This window comes from Maniola hyperantus, chromosome 11, assembly GCF_902806685.2.
Source record: "Maniola hyperantus chromosome 11, iAphHyp1.2, whole genome shotgun sequence".
NCBI classification, from domain to species: Eukaryota; Metazoa; Arthropoda; class Insecta; order Lepidoptera; family Nymphalidae; genus Maniola; species Maniola hyperantus.
Window position 1 is genome coordinate 6,178,635 of NC_048546.1, and position 12,842 is coordinate 6,191,476.

Sequence of the window (12,842 nt, forward strand, 5' to 3'; positions counted from 1 at the left end):
AAACAGGTCGTACGGCGTACCTATTTGAAATTTAGTTCTAAACCAATTTTGGCAAACTGCTGCTTGAAATGGTACCTACAGACCTTTTGATAAGATCTTACGTTAAGTAACTTATGATAGACGATATTCTTAAAGTATCACTTAAGAATATTTTATAAACTTATTCTTACTAAATTAATTATTCTGTTTTTATTCATTTTTATATGGTAGGTACTAAGAGCAGGTGACGTCTTCAAGTTAACAACCCTGTTTATAAAAAGCGAGGGTCTTTAATTTTTTCGAAACGAAAAACTCACAGGTCAACACATACACAGACAAAAATGTTGAAATCAGATATAGGTAGTAGGTACCTATAGATATGAGCTGAATTATTAAAAAAGTTTCATGGGTTGATACGATATTATATTCGAAGTACCTAAATAATATATCCTTTCAGAATATAAAATAGGTGTCTACTGGAAGAATATAATCTAACCGCCCACCTTATAATTTAGTTCGGCCTTTGAATCTCCAAGGTCTGGTGTGCCTCGTAAAATTAATTAAATGAGTTTATTCTTCTTCATCTAGATAATGTTATTATATTTACTTTATTACATTATTAAAAGCGTAATAACCATTATTAAATTATGTACTAATTTTACCCTTACGAACAAAGACTAACCATGATGAGTAGGTGCTCTTTGCAAAAAAGTTTTTTCTGTGTTTATTAATTTTATATTCTAACACCGTTGCTTACCAATCATGTGACGTTATTACAGCTCATGAATCTAAAAAGATAGCGGGTAGGTAGCGTTTTCGCGGTACAAGTGGGAATGCACAATTTAAATGCATTTTTATTGCACTTATCGATTGAATGTTTTTTAATCATATTTTATTATCACTTTTGAGTTTAGGATCAATTTAAGATATTTTTCAAAAAGGGTTAAATACCCTTATCTTCTTCTTTTAAAAACTCTATCACTGCCAAGGATCACCGGTAGAGCTAGAAATCCCAGAGATATGTGCTTCATTTTCCACTTTTATCGCTGCCCAGAAAAAGCAATGTTAGGTTTTTACCTTACATATACATCTATTTCAACTGATAAATAGATTTTGATTTTTGATTCTGATTTTGATTTAGCGTTCATGTAGTATGTGAAGTTCTTTATTCCACCATAACTTATAAATGAACTCAACAGATCCAAATGTATGGAGTATCGATAGAATCCTTACACAATCCCGAGTGACGCTGACATATTTTATTTTGATAAAACTCAATATAGCATGGCAGTAGTTTTTATTTTTTTCAATTTTAACACTTGTTTTTATTATTGTTCATTGTTAGGAATAAATATAAATAAAACAGTTTTATTCAAATCCAACTGTAGCTAACCCAACACTTTTTCCTTTTAATGCTGTATATTTTTACGGAAACCAAGTTACAATAAATACAAAGAGAATAAATGGAAACAATTTTACAAACAATAACATTAACTTCTCCAGAATTTCTACTATTTTGCGAACTTTTTCAGGTTAAGGCCATTGTAATGTTGGCATGGTCAACGGTTATAGCTCTATAGCTTTTAGCTATAGCTCTATATTTCACGAACTTCATTTATGAAGGTCATATTTCCATGCTAATGTCAATACACATTAAATTAATGATACATTCAGATTCCTTTTAGAATGGTGGAACCCACATCTATGGAAGAGGCATTTATTTTTGTATAGACCCATTTCTAATTTTCTAGTTAACATATTATATTATGATGACCGCGAAACCCCGTGGATTTAGGTTTCTAAAAAATCTCGTGGGAACTCTTTGATTTTCCGGGATAAAAAATAGTCTATACTATACCCGTCTCCGAGATATAAGCTATCTCTGTACTGCAGGCCTAGCATGGGCCGGGAAATTTTCTCCCCGAGGAAAGGATAAAAATTTTATCCCCTCCGATAGTTATTTCCACTCTCCGAGCATGGGCACAGGGTTGGATATAATTATCCCCGGTGATAAGGCGGGGAAAGACTAGTCCTCGGCTAATGTCAAAGTGTTATTATTTTTTATCTGTGCTTTTGATTTTGCTCGTTTTCGTTACTCGTAACTCGTCTGTGGCTGCTTTTTATTTTAAAAGAGCTAGAAGCCGGAGCCGTAAAATAGTTTAAAAAACATTCACAGAAGATTATGCTCGTAAGTATTGTTATTGTTTGTGTTTACCTAACCTAACTCCACTTTTGAATTATCCAAATTAAAAAATAATCGAATAGTTGAAATTCCTAGCTATCACAGTAAGTATCACAAAGACAATTTGTGTTAGTCAGTACACAAAATTGAAGTGATAATATATTGATATTGTTAGCGACAAAGAAATGCATAAATTGTTGTTTTATTTGCAGACATGGAAATATGTACTTGAAGAAGGGCACTGGCCACTGACTGACAAGTATGATGAGGCAGCTCGGGATGTAGGACCACCGGGAAATGTCTCAATAGTGCCGTTGGTCACATATATGAGCACATAAGTGTTCAATATTAATTATCACTGTTGGGCATAAATGCTCAACAGGAATTGGACCTGAAGACTCCATAATGGGCCAGCCAGAGAGATGCGTGTATTAATTTAGTTCTATTAAATGTGTGTCTTGTATAACAAACTCAAAATAACTTTAGGTACCTACCTATTGGAATAGGTAAGCTTATCAACATAAAATATTTTCATTACTGTTTGAGATGATGATAAAACTAACAGTTCAGCACACTGCACTGAGAAGAGTTCAATATCACTTAAAATTGGTTAAGCTGGTATGGTTTGAGCTATTAAACTAACCTAATTTCTTTATAAGCATGTCAAGCCAATGTTTTTTATCTTATGGCAGGAAATCTTTGAAGTGTCGGTGGTGGACTATGGTGAGACTGTCGTTTAACCCACTTTGTACACAGTGGGTACTTTATAAAACCAATAGCCCCGAGTGGTTTTCCTATAAATGCCAATAAATAAATAAAAAGTAAGTAGAGGATATGTACATTTTTGTAATTTGTAAATAGTTATGAATATAGGAAGTTATTCTATGGCAGTGTGGTTTGATTGAACATTAAACTTGTTACTTCCTTTTCTTAAGGATAATAGCACTACTTTTAGATCTGTTAAGTTAACATCAGAGATTTGTGTACATCCAAATAAGCATTGTTTTAATTGGTATTCCTAATATTATGCCTAAGAGTTTGTGTTTGTTACTCAATCACACAGAAAGAGTACTTAAAGCAAAATTATTTTTTGAAGAAACTTATTTTTTGTTATAGCAGCAATAGAAATAAGTACAAAATTGCAACTTTAACCTGTTACGTTTCAGGAGACAGACAGATGGAGAGCTGAGACTGTAATAGGGTCCCATTGGTACCCTACAGAACCCTAGTAGTAGTAGTAGATATAAGGATGGGTTTGCACAAGGTGGTTTTAGGTAATAGGTACTTAAAGAAATATATTTTAATGCAAATATGTATTTATTATTCCATCTCTTTTTCCCTTTTATTGTCGGGCAACAGTTAGCAGTCTGGTTTGATCCATAGATATGTGAGATTTCTTTATTTGTTACATTTTCTAGTCTGTCCTTTGGTTGTTCCATTGGAATTCTGAAATATACAATTTATACATTAATGATTTTCAATAATAATAAATTAAGAGTAAGAGGATATACTGAAATGGTCTATAAAGTATAATAGGCTAACATATTTACTCTTACAAAACACTTATGATGAACCATTATAATTTGTAAAGTGTTATTGTGTTTGTGTATCATTATGTATTTAACTATGATATAGGTGTGTATTTTAATTTAAGAATTGTTTTGTTAAATTAGACTCCTGCCTATTTTGTTCAAATAAATGATTTTATTATAATGAGTCATTGTGTTATTTTATATTTCCAAAAATCCATACTAATATTATAAATGCGAAAGTGTGTCTGCCTGTCTGTCTGCTAGCTTTTCACAGCCCAACAGTCTAACCGATTTAGATGAAATTTAGTACCTACAGAGTTAGCTTACATCCCGAGGATGGACACCGGCTACTTTTTATTCTGGAAAATCAAATAGTTCTCACAGGATTTTCAAAACCTAAATCCACACAGATGAAGTCGCGGGCAATAGTCATCCCATGACCTTGACTTGTATCTCACTGGTAACTACCATCTGCCAAGAGTCTTATAGATGTGAGGACGTAGAATAAATAGATAATAGCCGCATGTAGGACCTATTTGTAGGTACCTACTACCTACCTAAGTAGGTACCTATTCGTTTGCACAAGATGGTTTTAGGTAATAGGTAAGTACTTAGGTACTTACTTTTATGAATCCATCCATCGAATTAATCGGCTTTAGTGCTTCATTAAGCTGCTCGCACAAGTACAGCACATAATATTTGTCCATCCGAAACAAGTGTTGGAACTCAGCGTCGGGAAATTCAAAGGGATTACTTCCATCACTAATTACGTGCTCATGTTATTTTCGTTCTAAATTCTCTATTTCAAACTAATAAAAAAAGCGCGAGACATGTTTTTTGATCTTTTAATAATTGAGTTAAAGTTCTATGAGCTTATACCCACCTCTAATCTCGATGATAAAATTATCCCTCTCAAATGTCAAAAGAGGACAGTTTATCTTCTTTTATTTGACCCCATGCTATAGACGGTGGATAAATAGTCCCCCGAGTCCCCGTGAAATGTCAAACGGGGATAAACTTCTCCTCTCCCCTGTTGCCGTGCTCTGAGGGGTGGAGAAGTTAATGTTATCTCCTGTGCAGTGGATAAAATCGGGGGATATAATTTTTATCTTCGGCCCATGCTAGCCGTGCTGGTGGGGCTTCATTAGCGGGCGAATATTCGTGTTGCGTAGTCGCGCCAAAAACATCGTCTACAGATAAAGGTGATGTTCTTGTCTACATCTACGCAGTGTAGCCACGCAAACGCATGTTGTCGCGACGAAACCCTATGATGCGCGCCCGTTACCGACAGTGCCGCGATGTGCAATCGTCTGCGCCCGACATACACCGCGATGCGACGATTGGCGGGCTACGGCGAATATCGCTAATGAAGCCCCGCCATATTGAATAAGTATAAGATAGCTGTAACTTCGTCCACGTTGGTTTAGGTTTTTTAAATCTCGTGAGAATTATTTGATTTTCTGTGACAAAAAGTAGCCTTTATCCGTCCACGGGATGCAAGCTCCCTCTGTACCGAATTTCGTCAAAATCGGTTAAGCGGATGGGCCATAAAAAGCAAGCGGACAGGCAGACAGAATATGCACTTTCGCATTTGTAGTATTAATTATTATTAGTATGGATTTTCAAGGAATTCAAAATATATACTCGCTATATTAACTAGGGATTCATTACCTTACTGTTCAAAGAAACCAACGGGTCCAGTTGCGTGACAAAGCTGATTCATATTTACTGAATTCCACAAATTATACCTACCTACCTATGAGGCATCTAGATACTACGCTACTTGTAAATACCTGCAATATAAATAATCCTATTACCTGCTACATAATATAATCACCATAATATAATCATCGGTATAACCAACTCAAATAATCAAATGCATTATATCAAACGAATTAATTTACCTAGGACGGAAACCCCGGCCTCCCGAATAGAAAAAATGTTATGTCCCGAAAAGAAAGAAAGAAAAAATGAAAACCTTTGAAAATTGAATTGAATAAGAGACCGACGTCTTCGGCACTGGGCTATCGCCGCTCTTCAATCATTACTGAATAGTACCTGGATACGAGCTTATGAAAAATAAAAGCATGAACATAAAAGTAATATCTTCGTGGCGTGTTTTATCTTACGCGATATAGAGCCGACACTAAAGCTATGAGCGCTCGTGTTAAAGCCAGTCTAGAATCGTTAAACCGTGAACAGTTCCGCTTGATTTGTGGTTTTTACGTTACACAAACAGCGCCCGCCGCGCGCCGCGCCGCCGCGCCAGACCGAATGAACGACAAGCCCGTTTCAAACTACGACAAACATCACTTTTTAATTTTGGTGCTAAAGCAAAGAAAGAGCTACTAAGAACAGAATTTTTCTGGGTAAAGTCTTAAGAGCCGTTGGTTCGTAGTGCACTCGTAAACGTAGTTTGGCTCTTATTTCAATACTTACCAATCAAAACCCAATGAAATTTTGTAAATACGTTTTAGGAACTAAAATCTGCGTCTGGGGTTTCCACATTTCCGTTAAAATATTCAGTTTCAGAGTTACACGGTCTCAAGAATTTACATACAAATTTTTAAGCCCCGTGTAATTTTAAAACTAGATTGTAGTATCTCCGACAGCTGTGATAGTCGTTTTGGTCGTCATCACAACCAATAGACGTCCACACTCCACAGCTACTCGTAGATTTTGATCTCGTGCAAGGTTTTCCACACAACACGCTCGTGCGGCGCTTAAATCCAGCAGCTGCGAGCAGCACGCTTGCGAACATCCTTCCACCATCGTACACGCAATCTTTTTAGTTAATGATGAGAAATCTTTTTAGTCAATGGACGGCTCCTTTCATCAAGTACATATAAATATTAACAAACTAGGCCCGCGACTTTATCTGCGTGGAATTACGTTTTTTTAATCTCGTGGGAACTCTTTTATTTTCTCTATACCAAAACTCTATGCCAAATTTCCTTTCTGGAAACGGATGGGCCGTGAAAAGCTAGCAGGCAGACAGACAGACTGACGGACGGACAGACAAACAGACACACTTTCGCATTTATAATATTAATAGTATGGAAGTATAAATATAGAGTTGCTGTTGGATAAAATATGCAGTAGTAAATCATCATAAAGGTCTGTACGCACCTAAGCTGCGCTGCGCGTCACTGCACGTCGCGGCACAGAGCGTCAAAATATTATTTCTATCACTCTTTATTTTTGAGTTTATTTTTGACAGCTCGTCGCTCAGCGACAAAACTAGTAAAGCGAGTCGTCGCCGGCAGTGTGAACAGTCAGAGAGGAACTTATGATATATGCATCTTTCGTTTACACGGCAGGTACATTTATTGTGCGTTTCTTGAGAGAGAAAATCGATAATAGTTAGTCGTTTTCTCGCCGGCGGTCGGACCACTGCCTAATGTCAAGTATTCAATGTTTTTTTCTTTTTTGCTGTAAACATAGAGATAGCTGTAAACGCCAGATTGGAATGCTCTAAGTACCTGTATTTTTATCATAATGTTTCCTTACATAGAGATGTGATCTAAAACACGTCACGTTTCAGCTGATTAGATATGCAAAAGGTTCATCTGTGACCTGATACGTTATTTCTGAATACCTACGAATTTCTCGTTCTATTTTGAGCGAACAACTGAACTGCGTTTGGAGTATTGACCTTAACATCAAGTGATCGCCATACCTGGGCTATTTTATGTCAAACTTTATTAAACCGGTACCGTCCGAACCAGAGAACAAACTTTCATCTCAGAAAAACACCATTTCAAAAGCAGAAATTATTTTTAAGTCCGTGTTACGCGATAACTCCATTAAAAACCTATTTTCACAATTTTTAAGGTTCCGTACCTCAAAAGGAAAAATACCGGCCAAGTGCGTGGCGGGCCACGCGCATTGTAGGGTTCCGTAGTCACCATTAACCTCGAAAAACAGATATGACTCCTTAACATGTCAATCCTACTTAGCCATGATAGTTTTTCTTTAAAATTGATTACATATACTACTGCTGTGGATTTTTTTTTCATGTTCCTATATACTACCATTTGGCTGATACAGGCGGGGGACACTTGACCCTAATAAAAATTAGCACTTTAAAACATCATATTTTACAAATGGATCTAGAAATCGAAAAATGATGTTTCAACCCCCACAGTATTTTTAAAAGACCTATTCAACGATACCCAACACTATGGGGCAGACGAGAAAAAAAAAAAATCATCCCCACTTTACATGTAGGGGAGCTACCCTAAAAAATATATTTATCACAATTTTATTTCACCACTTTGTCGACGTGATTAATATTAATGCCATGCCAAATTACAGATTTCTAGCACTAATAGCCTCCTTGAAGTACGAGGATGGTTCTTACGGAAAGAAAAATTAAAAAAATTACCTGAAAAAAAATCGACTGACTATAGCGGTACGAAGTTCGCCGGGTCAGCTAGTTTACAATAAACAGCTTATAAAGCCACTTTACACTTAAGGGTACAAAAGATAAATCACTACGAAATCACAAGTCTGAATTTTGAAATCAATCATGTCAAAATCGCCAAAATAGCATGACATCACGGTCACTTAACGATAAGTTGTAAGCTTATCGTATTTTCTTTCATAGAATATTATCAAGAAGAAAGCAAAAAATTTAAGCTTTTTTAAACATGTAATGTGTGTATTTACACGTAAATAAATATTTTAAAATTAGGATTTCCCTAATTTCCACGCACGTGCAAATTGTGGAATCAACGGCCTGCGGCGGTGTTTCCATTAGATTAAATCCAGGGGGTATTCAAGGAGCGGCCCAACAAATTACTGAAAGGAGAGAAATTGATTGGTGGTTCATCTGAAACTGCAAATGTTCATGGGTAATCACTTAACATCAGGTGACCCGCCTGCTCGTTGGCTCGCCATTTTTATTTTTATTTTAAATTTGACAAGTGTGCCTTATTTCGAAACTGCCTAAGTAGGAACGTACCTCGACCTTCGGATAAACTGTAGGTACAATAGATACCTGGCAGGCACTTGAGTTGTGAAATTGAAAAAAATCGGAATTTTATTAGACAGATTTATCCACCTAATATTTTATTTTTTAGTTGAGTATTATGAACTTGATTTGGACATTGTGTAACAGTACCCGTAGTACAAGATTTTACGTCTCACCAAACCAAACCAAATTCGAGAGTCGAAATACTTCCGCGTTACAGTACACTGGATCTTAAGTGCCTTGTTTTAAAGCTCAAGTTTGTCTACACTTCTACAGCCAGCGCTCCAAGCGGAAACATTGCGAAATTCAAATCAGTGGCATTGAATATTTGACTTCAATTCAAGGCTGTTTAGGTCCATTTTAGTGTAACGCGGAAGTATTTCGACTCTCGAATTTGGTTTCGTTTGGTGAGACGTAAAATCTTGTACTACGGGTACAGGCCCTTATAGTTAGTAATAGCTGATTCGATTTCAGTATAAATTTGTATAAATTTTAATGCTAATATTACTTATACAGTAGGTATTATGTTTATATAGGCAGCAAGTAAAAATAGATTTGTGTGTGCAAACACTGGTAATGTAAAGTGCGCCTTATCCGCCGTACAAAGAAAGCGTTAGAAAGTTATATAGTCTCTTTACGCACTGCATCCGATCCAAATCCGAGAATTCATGATCTGAAATAATCGTAGTCTGGATTGTATAAGGTGTAGCGCACTAGATCTGAATTTCATTTTACAGCTTCGGAAAATGAAAATCGGATCTATTGCGCAAACCCTCATTATCATCATCGACACACACTTTATTTTTTTTTTATTTTACTAGAGTCAAAACGAGACAAAGACACATAACTCTGTCTCGTTTATCTCTAGCAGTAAAGTCAAAGATTCGGATCGGATGCAGTGCGTAGAGACGGCCACAAAGCGACGCAGGTGGCGCGGTGGGGTCGACGCTAGTAGGTATGCTCTGTAGGTTGTCTCGGTATTTATAACCAAATTCTAAATCATGCTGTGCAAACAATCGAAATGTCAAAGTTTAACTCGATATAAATTGAAATGTCACAATATTGTCCTTTGCCAGCCATATCGACCTCGTCCATCTAGGCATTGGTGGCGCCTCTGCTGGTATAAGTCCCGCAAATTGCTAATACGCGTGACCGCCGTTTTAGTGACATCAGCACTTGACTGAAGTTTCGAGGTGATGGTATATTTTTATTTCGGCTGACGTCAAAATAACGTATTTTCGATGTTAATGAGACATGGTTCCAGCGCAATAGCAATTTGCCGGAATATACAGATTTTTATGCATCGTGTTTTTCATTGGGGGTCGTAACCCTGTTGCATTAATCACATAATGGTAGGAGTTTTCTTGGGATAGTGATATATATATATATATCACTATCCCAAGAAAACTCCTACCATTATCCTTCCACATACAACTCGACAGAAACGAGATTTCCACTCCTAGGTTTTTACAGTATTATCAGATGTTAACGATAATAACTGGAATCGACGCTTGACTCCGAGGCACGAAGACAACGAAAATGCTAAATTCGGATCTCCAAAGTCGGTCACCTATCCAGTCAACTTAGGTCAACGTTGCTTAACAATTGCAATCGATTGCCTTAAGAAGTTTTCGCTTCAAAAATACCTAACCTACAATTGAAATGAGAATCGGTATAGCGAATTACGCCATAATATAATTTAATATGCAGTGAGTAACAAAAGAGTGCTTACCTAGGGTAATATTTAAAAAATGGCCTGCCATAAAATTAGCATTATCCGTAGAATTGTCGCCAATTAGGTTAGCGGCACAGTGTCTACGCCGCTACGACGCTCTACGCCTCTACTCTGAGCTCGTCGCCACCCGCAGACACGGCGGCTGCCGCCACTCACATATGTAGCTATTTTTACTTTATTAACCGACTTCTTTTTACATAATATTTGCCCGCCACGCTAAGAACTTAACTACTTCGAAAATTTTGGCGTTTGCTTAATCATTTTATTTTAATCGGCCCAAGTGCAAGTCTGATTAGCACACAAAGGGTTCGGTACCATTGTACAAAATACACCACTATGTACTTTTTAAATGTTTTCAATTTGCATTGTGTCCATGTTGTTTTTATCATTTTTTTGTTATGGCTGCAATAAAAATACATACTCTGCGAAAATATCAGCTCCCTACCTACTATGGTTCATGAGATAGGTACAGCCCGCTGACTAACAGACCGGGACAGTGGGGGCTTAGTAATAGCGTCCCGTTGGAACCCTTCGGGTAGCCCTAGCCCTAGTTATTTGTAGGTAGTTACTTCGTCCGCGTGGACTACACAAATTTCGAACCTCTATTTTGCACCCTATTTAGGGGTTAAATTTAAAAAATCCTTTCTTAGCGGATGTTTACGTCATAATACCCGTCCAGTTGTTTGAGCTGTGCGTTGATAGCTCAGTCAGTCAGTCAGTCACCTTTTTGTTTTATATATTAGATTCTTGTCTGTATTTTTATGTATATTTATTAGTTACAATAAAGTTTTTTTCCTTCGTGTGTTTTAAGCTACATATTTTACTTCTAAATATTATAGAACATGGTCGCAAATCGCATTTACTTGTGAATTCACTCTTATGTTCCAGACAAACTTTATTTTTGAATACATTGATAGATACATTTTTTTATGCATTTTTTTTTTATTGTAATAAAACCGTAGACTGAATAAAAAAGCTAGACTAAAGTAATGTGTCACCGCGACTGAGATAGCGATAGCCCGACCTAACGATGAATAACACGACAAGTAAATAACGAATGAGAAATACAATGATGCCACGAATTCTCAAAGTTTGTTTTGCAACTAAAGTTGTATTCCTTGAAAAAAATCGGTTACACGATAAGGGACAAAAAATAGGTTAGCTGCGTCTCTGTTTATCACATTAGTAACTTTATCTGTGCTCTCTTTTTAGTGTGAATGAGAAAGTAAACATTCCTTTGTCTAGATTTTTTACTCCGTCTACGAATGAAACGAATCAAAAGAATTGAACATAAAAATTACAGATCGAAAATGGTATGTTCTAACTTAGTAGATTCCAGGGCAGTTTTCACAGCATTAAATCTGTAATAATATAATATTATGTTCACGTATATAGAAAAGACGAGCCCATCCTTGCGAAACCAGTGGAAGCCGCAAGTCTAACTAACACCTAAAACGTAACCTAAGGCTGAGGGCACGCTCACTTATCATGCCTTTTCGTACGAAATATGAACGAACGAAATGGGTAAGAACGACCTCGATCCTTCAACTTCTAATACTTACTACTATAACCACTAAATAAGAGTTTTGAAAGTATGTGTTTGCATGATTGAATTTCACACGAAAATGCATACAAAACTAAGCTTGCCCTATCATAGAGCATACTTTGACTTTGCTCAGACTTTACTTGAGTTAAAACGAGGCAGATTTATGACAGAGCTATAACTCTGTTTCGTTTTAACTGTTTGCTGTCTAATCTAAATAAAGTTTAAGCAAAGTCAAACACATGAGCGAGACCAATAATTAATCTATGGTCAAACAGTAGGTGCGCTATATAAATCACAACCTTGTTTTCAGGTGAATGTTGGAATAAGACGTAATGTGTGTACGTGGCGTACAATTGGTTTGCAATATGCTCTTAAGACTATGCATCAAAAATAGCTCTGAGCCAAGTGGGTTGCAAGCACAATGGAGGCTCTGGCAGAGGATCTCATAACATTAACATTCGCAACGTTGCGAGTTGCGACATATTGTATTTCATCGTTAATAGTATCATTCTGTCCCTACATCCAGCACCGTTATATACGTATTGTGTCATCTCTTGAATAAGCAAAACAACATTAGAAACATCATTCTACACACATATAATAATAAAACTTGTAAAACATAAAATGCGAGTAGGTATAGTACGCGACAGTTTGAGATGCCAATCGGGGTATGAGGCAGGGGGACGCACCGCACACCCGAACGTCACCCGCGCTATCCCGCACCGGGTTAGCGCGGGGGCTGTGCAGGTGTGCGGGCCGTCCCCACCCCGACTGCCATCTCGACCTGTCGCACACTTAGACCTACATAGTACAGTCCGTAATTTTATACTTCATAAAAATGTAACAAATACCTCGTCGTTGTCATTTCAACCTATCAAACCTAGGTTTCATGT

General features: G+C 36.8%; 1 protein-coding gene and 1 long non-coding RNA gene across 3 annotated transcripts in view; both read left to right on the plus strand.

Moving 5' to 3' along the window:
- Positions 1–12,842, plus strand: part of jeb (jelly belly) — a 109,962-nt gene that overhangs the window by 18,860 nt on the left and 78,260 nt on the right. The gene's annotated exons all lie outside the window — the stretch shown is intronic.
- Positions 1,919–3,019, plus strand: LOC138402964 (uncharacterized). 2 transcript variants are annotated; one of them, XR_011237277.1, is made up of 3 exons: positions 1,921–2,265; positions 2,374–2,667; positions 2,854–3,019. It is a non-coding gene; the product is annotated as an uncharacterized lncRNA (long non-coding RNA). The 2 variants fall into 2 exon arrangements; XR_011237276.1 differs by having other exon boundaries at positions 1,919–2,667.